The sequence below is a fragment of the Zootoca vivipara genome, chromosome 1, assembly GCF_963506605.1.
Source record: "Zootoca vivipara chromosome 1, rZooViv1.1, whole genome shotgun sequence".
Lineage (NCBI taxonomy): Eukaryota > Metazoa > Chordata > Lepidosauria > Squamata > Lacertidae > Zootoca > Zootoca vivipara.
The window spans coordinates 91,286,116-91,296,958 of NC_083276.1; positions in this window are offsets into that span (position 1 = coordinate 91,286,116).

Sequence of the window (10,843 nt, forward strand, 5' to 3'; positions counted from 1 at the left end):
GTAGCTGAATTGGTTCAAAGTCACTAATGTTACATTTGTTTCATTTGTTGCCAGTTAAATGTGTTCAGCTCTTATACAAGCTTCAATCACCTGACTTGGTGTCCATCCATCATTCCCTTACATGTTTTTTATTTCCTTTCTGTAATAATGTCTGAAGTATTTTGTAAAAGTTAACTCATTCTCACCATAGCTTAGAGAGAATGAAGCAACTCATTATTATTAGTATGATGATGATGATGCCACACAGCAGATGTAAAAACAACTTAATTTGGTCAATGTACTATGCTGATTGACAGCAGAGCAAGCCTTTTACTCAACATTTACTCCCCACCCTAGATCCCTGTACATCACTTCCTAAGTTTTATTATTATTACTGAGCAGAGCTCTCCTTTCATAAAGTTGCCCTGACTCACATGTAAACCTTCTGCCCTGCAGTTCTTGCCAACTATTAATGGTTTTAATTTCCTGTACGTTTCAGCCTCCCCCAGTTCCTTGGCGATTATGATAAATCTTTGCAAAATCCACCCCCACCCTGTTGGCCGCCATGCTATACCTAGCATACTCGCTTTTCCCCAACTGCCATTCATTCTGTATCTGAACTATATAATTAAAAATTGGCAGAGAGAGAGAGAGAGAGAGAGAGAGAGAGAGAGAGAAATGGGATCAGCTGTCACTATACTTTTCTTAAGGCTTTATTCTCCAAGATTGTTTACAGATGTTCTTTCACCATTTGGGTACAAGAGGCCTCCACTATACCTCCTGTGACCTCCATAAGCAGAAAAAGGCCGATATACCTGCAAAGACAATGCTCAGATTGCAAAGGCACATACATTCCTGGTGGCCTCTTCTACTCTCCAAGGGAATAAGACGAAAGTGTTTCAAGCTGAATTTCTATGTATAGTTACTTGGGAATAAGCCTCTTGGAACGCAGTAGAACTCCCCCCCCCAAAAAAAAGCATGGGTTTCCGCTGTCCAATGTTAGAGGCTGGCTGAAAGACTTCCAACCCAGATCTGAGAACCTAAGAGGAGTCCTGCTGGAACAGACTAAGGCTCATCTCGTCCAGCATCCTGTGACCACAATGGTCATACAGTTGCCTACAGGAACTCCATAAGCAGAACAAGAAGGCATGAGCCATCTCCCACTGTTTCCCCCCAACAACTGGTATTCAGTGGCATAATTCATCTGATCCTGGGGGTAGCATTCTGACTAGTAGCTGCTTATCCTCCATTAATTTGACTAATTCCCTGCAAAGCTGTTCAAATTGGTGGCCATTACCATATTTATTTAAAGGTAAAGGTAAAGGGACCCCTGACCATTAGGTCCAGTCGTGACCGACTCTGGGGTTGCGCGCTCATCTCGCATTATTGGCCGAGGGAGCCGGCGTATAGCTTCCAGGTCATGTGGCCAGCATGACAAAGCTGCTTCTGGAGAACCAGAGCAGCACATGGAAACGCCGTTTACCTTCCCGCTATAGCGGTTCCTATTTATCTACTTGCATTTTGATGTGCTTTCGAACTGCTAGGTTGGCAGGAGCTGGGACCAAGCAACGGGAGCTCACCCCGTCGCAGGGATTCGAACCGCCGACCTTCTGATCAGCAAGCCCTAGGCTCAGTGGTTTAACCACAGCGCCACCTGGGTCCCTACCATATATATTTATTACATTCAAATCCCAAGTTTCCTCTAAAACATTCAAGATGGCATACCTGGCTCTCCCCCATCTCCATTTTATCCTCCCAGCAGCCCTGTGAGGTAGGTTCAGCCAGAGATACTGACTGGCCCAAAGTTACCCAGTGGCTGAATGCTCCCATAGCTCTGTTGGTAGAACAGGAGACTCTTCATCTCAGGGTTGTGGGTTCAAGTCCCACGTTGCATTGCAAGGGGTTGCCGTAGATGACCCTTGGGATCCCTTTCAAGTCTACAATTCTATGATTCTATACTGTTTCTTATGTCTCTCTCTATCATCCTTCAACAAGTTCTCTTTCTCAGTTACTTTACATTCTTCAAACCGTACTTCTGCAGTCTCATAGCTTCAGAATTTTCTGCTACCAGTAAATCCTCCCCTTCTTCATGCCACCTACCTTTGTCGTATCTGACTGATTTAAAGGTCCCAGGGCAGAGGTGCCATGTCACTTCTCTGCTTTATACATTGCACACACACACACACACACCAGTGAACAATAGGGTCCTAATTCATCCTCCCTGATGGAAAGCTACTATTTGGAGCTCACCCACCTGCCTGTGTGGAGACTGAAAGGCTCACTTTGTGCAGTTCACATTTGTCCAGAGAAATAAAAAACGGTAGTGAGGCAGAAATATTGAAGCCCCAGAGATGCTGATGTTGCTTTGACACGAATGCTGCTTTGTACCTGCTTGCTTGCCACCTGCTTAATTCTCAGTTGTACATTTGTACAGAAACAGGTATTACAAAATGCTATCCATCTCCAGAGCTCTCTCATTTGAAGGAAATTTACCCTGCAGAGCTGCCCTGGAAATCTCTATTGCTTGGAAAACAGGGAACACTATTAAGTAAGACTGAGTAGCTAAAAGTGATTGCCCAGTTAAGAACATGGGTGGACATGTGACCCACCCACAACCCCACATATGTGCCCACTTTGGGATCTTTCCTTCTCAGCTGTCAATTCTTTCCTTCCTGCAGTCAGCATCAATGCAACATATTTTTTCATTAATTTCACATAAATTTGCTAGTGTTTGGAAATTTTAACCTCGTTTAATTAACCCATGGTTGGTAGTTTTCATTATTGTGAGACTTTGCCATCTCTTGGCATTCCTTACAAAATACCACTTTCCCTTAAAGTAACCATGTATATAAACTTGCCCCCCGCTATATCAATGTGGGCAGGAGCCTGTAGCTCTTCAGATATTGCTGGACTACAGCTCCCATCCTTCTTGGCCATTGACCATGCTGTTTGGGACTGATAGAAGTTGAAGTCCAACCAACAACACCTGTAAGGCCACGGTTTCTGCACCCCTGATATAGACAAAGGTGAATGTAAGTTCTACAATCACAGCATTGTTCACTGTCAATCTCTGTTTCAGAAGGTTGAACATTTGCTGCACACTCATGCATTTTTAAGCACTGCCAAATAACCCTTGTCCATAGATAAATTAAGAATGTATCCAGGCACCTCCATCCTGTTGTGTTTATTTTTATTTTTATTTAATACAGCTTTCCACTTGAAGCATTTATTTTGTTAAAGTAGCTTGCTTTATCTCTGTCACACAGGGAGCAACTGAACTCATTCCAATGACCCACTTGGTTACATCTGCACTCTATTCTGTTATTCTGCAAGAGTTCTGCTGGCCTGTGTTTTATTAGTGTCTCAGGGTTATTCCCAGTTTATATCTCCCAGAACACTATGCCTACACATACTAGCTTCATTGCTTGTCTTTGTCACTTAGCTGCCTCTGCTCCTCTTTTTTCAATTGAGGGCCATGCACTCAGTGGTATAGACATGATACACATGGCAAGTTCCCAAAGAGGCCTCAGCATGTGAATGTGCACACACAATCTTACACACACAGGTACTGTACAATTAAATAGGTAAAATTGGAAGAGCATGGGATAATAAAAAAATTCAGCACGTTTGTATTCACAGAAAAGTCTGATAACTCCAGAGTCACTTGGAAGTGGTCCATGGAACATTCTGACCCTTGTTCCACGCTCCGTGGATTCTGGTGCTAGAAGAGCACAGGCAGGAGCTACTAAAAATCCCCTATTGTATAGCAATGGGTTTTCAAGAAAGAGCAAAGTTGGGCTCCCCAGGCAAGCCTGACGGCACTATCCAGGGCTGACCAAAACCACAAAATGGACTTGGAATCAGCATGCGCACCACTCAAAATGAAAGAGTGATAGGTGGGAGTTTGGTCCAAAGAACAGAGAAGGGTGGATTCAAAGGATGCTTAGGCACAAAACTAGGTGCCTGGAGGATGCAAGGGCTGCTGTTGCTTTCTGTGTGGCATCTTTCCTGGACTGTGCAGATAAAGTTGTGGGTAGGCTGGAAATGATAAGACAGAATGGTAGTGATTCTGGAAGACTCCCCAGACACTCCCAGCATCTGCATAAAAGGAAGGAAACAGCAACAGTGGAGAGACATCCCTGGGACATAGAAAGGTGGACAACGGATAGAATTTGAGAGATTTATTGACCAAGGACAGGCTGCAGAACAAGGAAAGTGAATCGGAAAAACTACATGCACACAACTGAGAGGCTGTAGTTATGGATTATTATGCTACAGCAAATAGGCAGTTTGTATGGTACTGGGATGAGAAGGGGCTCTAAAGATCGTGTGGACCTCAAAAAACACATTTGGGGCACTGGGGACTCGGCTAAAGGTAAAGGGACTGTTAGGTCCAGTTGCGGACGACTCTGGGTTGCGGCGCTCATCTCGCTCTATAGGCCGAGGGAGCCGGTGTTTGTCCGCAGACAGCTTCCAGGTCATGTGGCCAGCATGACTAAGCCACTTCTGGTGAACCAGAGCAGTGCACGGAAACACCGTTTACCTTCCTGCCGGAGCGGTACCTATTTATCTGCTTTCACTTTAACGTGCTTTTTCGAACTGCTAGGTGGGCAGGAGCTGGGACCAAACGGGAGCTTACCCCGTTGCGGGAATTTGAACTGCCGACCTTCCAATCGGCAAGCCACCCGCGTTCCTGGGGGTTCGGCTATACAACTGCAAATAAAACGTTTTGTATTTTAAGTGCAATATACAATGTGATGCTAAATGGCGATAGTGAGCCTTATGGGAAATTCAATGTATATTAAAAACGCTTTTAAAAAAGCATTTTCAGAACGGTTTTTATATGGGTGTAGATTCCACCTGGGACTCTGTTGAAGATGATCATCTGTATCTGCACATGCAGTGACATGAGTTTTGGTTTCATGGAGAGCTGTGTAGGTTCCAGGAAAGACAAGCAAGACTGCCATGAGCTGGCAGGATACTGGTGAAGAGGAAGGGTGTGGCCACAACTGGTACATACCAGGACAAGCTGAAGATGGGGAAGGGGATGTTGGGGACTTAGGAGGGATTCAAGGGACATCAGAGGAGGTCGAATGGGCAGCTGCCAGTTCACAGGAGCTGAGGGAAGTGCCCACATCAAAAGAACCAAAGGTACCCATGTCTCCATGAGCATGGCGGGCTCCGGGGGAATTGGGAATAGTGGGAAGTGCACTTTATGAGACTGAGGCAGGCCCAGCTTACTAGGTGATCAGCTCAGAGAGGTCCCGAGGCTGAAACGGAGGCTGCGGAGCGGGGCCAGGAGGCAGAGGCTCTTCGCTCCTCGCAACTTCCTCATTGGGGCAAGACCTACTGGGAAGAATTGCTGTGATCACTAGGCCTGAGCTGTTTTGTTTCTTTGAATAAAGAGTTAACTTCACCAACTTCACCAACATCTTGTGAGTTACATGCCCTTACACCTGCCCTGACACTACCGTTGCCCTTGGGACTGTGTGCACTTTTGGGACTTACCTCAGAGTATGCCGTGGTTCAGGACAGAGACACTATGCAGTTTACAGCGGAAGGGAGTAGGGACTACCCTGTGCAAACATAGGGATGTATCCCCTGACACCTCCTCCTCTTCCTCCCCTCTATAGGTGCCCTCTCTTCTTCCTCTGACCACTCATCACCATCCCACCACCACCACCAACTCCCTGGCTCTGAGCCTTCTTCCCCTGGGCGTTCCTTGGGGGTTCTTCAGCAGGTGCCATCCATTCCATGACACCCTCCATTGATAGGAAGGTATTCCTTTTTTCCTTTCCAGTTTTCTTTCCGTTCTCTGTTCTGTCTTCCCCACTAAGAAAGAGATTCCCCCCCCAAGACACAGACATGCACATAAGTGTGTGTTTGGTTTTGTTGTTGTTGTTTTGTAGTGTTTACCTTCTCATTTAAAATTTTGGCCATTTCTACAAGCCTAACTTCAAAAAACTCCTGCCAACCTAACAGTTTGAAAGCATGTCAAAATGCAAGTAGATAAATAGGTACCGCTCCGGCGGTAAGGGAAATGGCATTTCCGTGCGCTTCTCTGGTTTCGCCAGAAGCGGCTTAGTCATGCTAGCCACATGACCCGGAAAAACTGTCTGCGGACAAACGTCGGCTTCCTTGGCCAGTAAAGTGAGATGAGCGCTGCAACCCCAGAGTCGTTCGCGACTGGACTTAACTGTCAGGGTTTTACCTTTACCTTTACCTTTAACTTTAAAAAAAAAACACCAACCACCGAGTGGGAGTACTCAAGGGTAAATTTAAAGCCCCTGTTGTAAAGAGATACAATTCTATAAATAGGTCACCCATTTTTCTCTTTTTCCTTTCTATAAATTGGGTATTCTTTTTCTTCCTTTCCCTTTCAATGCCCTGCCAATTTTGATTTCTATAAATAAATCCAGTCTATCCTTTTAACTCCATACTGTGACTTTGGGGCTTTCAGGTACTGTCTATCCCTGACACTCTGGGTCCATGTTACCAGGTTTACTCCCAGATACTGCTGTGGTTTTACTATCTTGTCATTAGCAGAATTTAATGAGGAGTTCTGACAGTCAGAGTACTGACAGTCTGAGAAAAAAATTGACTGGAACAGTGTTTTGGAGTTTTGGAAGCTCTGCATGTTCTAATCCATTCCAGGCTCCTTAAAGTTAAATGAAATAGACTGGATCTTCACTGACCTTTTAAACATTATAAGCATGATAATAGATACACCATTCCAAAACGTCACAGGGCATACTGGTAAATTAAAAACGTTCCTTACCTTTTGTCTGTCCAAACACAGTTTTGCTACTGCCGGTTCTTGATTGCTCTGCAGCACCCTCTGGCGTCACATTTGCATAACGCACTACAATATTAACATTACAAGCAAAATGCAATGTGTCCATCTTAATGTTATAAACCATGAGTGTAGATCTGCCCATAGTGTCTGTTATACAGTGAATGTGCAGGATGAGCCTACCAAGAAGAAGGCAGCTAGTTTCCTACTGAGGCCAGGCAAGGAGTAGTTAGCAGATACCAGGATAGATGGTGACAACAATGTGAATAAAAATTGCTAAGACCCTGACAAAGCATACATGTGCACAGAGACTGGCACTTTAAATTCAAGTTCTTTCTACATTCCAAATAAGATGGTCAAGAACAGCCGAATACTTTTTGCGCCTAAGGCAAATGGCAAGATGGCATCCACCCCACATTTCCATACTCAAAAGTTGACCAACTGGATCTTATTTCATCATTGGCGAGGAGGGTTCAGGCAACCTACTAGGCCATATTCTCTATCCTCCAATAACACCCTGCTGCTCCCCACCCTGCAGCATCTTCTGCCTTACTCTACCTAATAGTAGGACTTGCCATGAAGCTAATAAAGGTTATGGCAATGGCCTGATCTATGTGATTCTATTTCATGTGTGTGAGGCATTGCAATGTCATTTTCTTTCTCAATATTCACATGATTGAGTAGTCTGGTGAGAATTATTACAGAACGTCCAAGTTATCCTGCCCTTCTCATGATACAGTAGCCTTATGAGCACTTTTCTAAATGTGTTACTCCTTCAGAGACGAGGAAGGATCGCTTGCATTGTGCTTGTGCAAAGAATGCTGGAGGAATGCAATACTATTCCCTGTAGTTAAGATGAAAAACAAAGGAGATTTGGTAGAGTTTGTTGATATGCATGCAGCTATTTTTGTCTCACTTCAGACAGGGTGCATGTGTTTTGCATAAAGAACCTGAGGGAGCATCACATTCCCATAGAACTGTATGTATAGTGTCCTATAAGTTGACGTCTTGGGAATGATGAATGTGTGTATCCCTATGGTAAACTAGTGAAAGCAAAATATACACTGCTGTATAGCTGCTTGCCACCAAGTCAGGAACTGACAATAAAGCCAAGGGAATACTGAATGCTTGTAATAGCGGTTGGCAGCACACCAAGATATCAAAATAATTAGCACATCTGAAATGCAAAGGGCAGAGACTGGCTACATGATGGCAGTAACCACAATACAGCTTCATTCTGGAGAGAAATGATGCATTGTTAAGGAAAGAGGCAAATATCCAGTGTTACTGCCAAAAATAAGGCAATAACAACATTTAGGCATACCAGTATTGAATACCAAACTGGACTGACTCCCCTTACATTAGTCAGAGAACTGCTCAGCTACATGACTATACTTTCTGGGGTTCTTAATTACTTAGGTGAGTACTAGAAAAGAATAGAAAACCAGGATGCAAATAACAAATAAACTTTCCCAGTTAAATACAAGACCGAATGCTTCATTTTGAAAATCACAGTGCTGACAATTTCGTAGGGTTAAGTCCCCCATAAGGACTGTACAGTACTCATGTATATACTGTTGAATTAGGGCAGGATTTCAAAGAGGCCAGTCTAGAACAATTCCAGTAACCTAGAAATTAGAGTAACATATGTAGATGGTTCCCTCCATTTCCATGAATGGCAATTCCATCAAAGGGTTGATGGAATTAAGACTTTTAAATTCTTAACCTTTTCCATATTCATGAAAAGAATTTCAGAATTAACAAAGAACACAGTAGTATCAAGACCATCCAACCAGGACTCTGGGAAAACACTTAGAGCTCTGTGGAGATCTCCCCTCCAACTGAAGGCTTGAAGGAACCTGCAGTAGTCCAAAGAAAGGCAGCTTGAAAAGCTCCATCTCAAGAATGTTTCACCTGGGTCCCCCAAGCACCTCTTCTCCCGCATCTCAAACCTTGCCTCAATCCTCAGTTCTACCACATCGCCCCCAGAACACAGAAGTGAAGGTGGAAGAGTCATAGGAGTACCTGTTTGATTGCTGGACAGTTCTATACACAACAGTTCTCTTACTAGAGGTCTACTCAGGAGGAGGGAGAAAACACAGTTGTAAGATACAACCCAGCAAAGGCCCAGGTAGAAAGAGACATGCCAGTGACTATAGAAGAATCTCCTCTGAACCTTTTCTGGGTTATTCCCGGTATTCCCTTTTGAACTCATTAATTTACAGCTTCCATGCCAGATGCTGGTCATGTAAAAATCGGTAGAACTGTATACAAAGGGTTGTGCTGGCTCCTTGCAAACAAATTTCTGCAAATTGTGAGCCAGAACTTAGGATCATGCACTCTCTTCAATACCAGTTCCCCTCTCTTTTCCTTTGTTAGTCTTAACAACCTATATGAGAGATCGATAGCTCAGTAGTAGAGAGAGCACACTTTCATGTAGATCATTCATTATTTGGTATTGCTAATGATAAAGAAAGGCCCCTACTTCAGACCATGGGAAGCTTGTGCAGGCAACAGAACAGTGGAGTAGATAGGCTAATAGCCTGACTCATTATAAAGTAACTCCCAGCATCTTGTTCTTAAGTAATAAATATAATTATGTGCTAAGGAATTGTTTTAAAGAACAGAATTTAACAGGTGCATAATATCTCTTTCACTCTCCCTCCCATACCCACATTACAACTTCTTCTGTCTTTGCAATTGTAGTAAGCCATAAGAAAAATATCAACAAAAATAAGGAGTATCTCAAGCATACCGGTATGTCAAACTGTCTCTAGAAAAGTCTTTGGCACCTATTGAAGACCATTCTATTCCAACATGCCTTTTAAGACAAGATTTCCTATCCCACTCTGTAGGTGTACTGGACTTGAAATTGTTGTTATTGTGTGCTTTTATTGTTAAATTACTTTAAGTTGTTTTATGGAAGTGATTCATAAATAAATAAGCAAACTGCAAACCTTCAGCACACATTCCTCACCCTCAAAATAACACAGAGATTCTTGATTAAGTATCTTTCATTATTTACGTTTAAGAAAGCGGGCATCTAGGTCATTGTTAAAACATTAAAAGCAAATCCAACAGTTAATATGTATGAGAAGAATTTAATTAGTTTTCCTCTTGCACCAGCACATTAATAAGAAGTGGCTGTAGAGGACATTGTTGTCAGAGCCCTGCCCCTGAGTTAAGAGTCAGAGGAGGATAAGCTGGCTGAGTTCTGCTGGACAACTGAACTGGGTGCCTGATCCTCAGGCGAATGCTCAAGTGCCCAGGGAACCTAAGCTAGGGCTCTTATGGGTGCCTTTTTCGAAATCCATTTAGCCTGAGAAGTCACCTCCTTGACCACCACACCTACTCAATAACACAGGGAGCATACCAGTCCGGAGACTACAGAAAAGAGAAGAGTCACTCTCCTTCATAGATTCAATCATAGAATTGTAGAGTTGGGAGGGACCACGAGGGTCATCTAGTCAAAGCCCATGTAATGCAGGAAGTTTTTGCCTAATGTGGGGCAATATTCTATCTCATGCTAAGGGGTTGCCCCGATTCACATTCTTGAGGCAGGAGATGGAGCTCCAGTGGTCACCTCCACTCTTTGTTTGAGTAAGCTGTTTGCTTGCTCTTCCTATGTTGTGGGAGCTTTAGTGCAAGTAGATAAATAGGTACTGCTCTGGCGAGAAGGTAAATGGTGTTTCCATGCACTGCTCTGGTTCACCAGAAGCGGCTTAGTCATGCTGGCCACATGACCCAGAAGCTGTATGCTGGCTCCCTCGGCCAGTAAAGCGAGATGAGTGCCGCAACCCCAGAGTCGTTCACACTGGACCTAATGGCCAGGGGCCCCTTTACCTTTACACACTGATCAGCTCTATTGTGCTACTTTTGGGAGGCTCAGGAAATCAGGACCCCCTTCTCCTACATTAAACAGCATCTGATTAAATTTGTTTGGCTGATGATCAAAATGGATAATTGTGTAAACATATTCTAGAAAGAATGCCTGATAGTAAAAGAGAGGGGAAGCACAGGGTACACAGAGAGTACATTTTTAGTTTCAGTCATGGTTGTACCCAATAATAG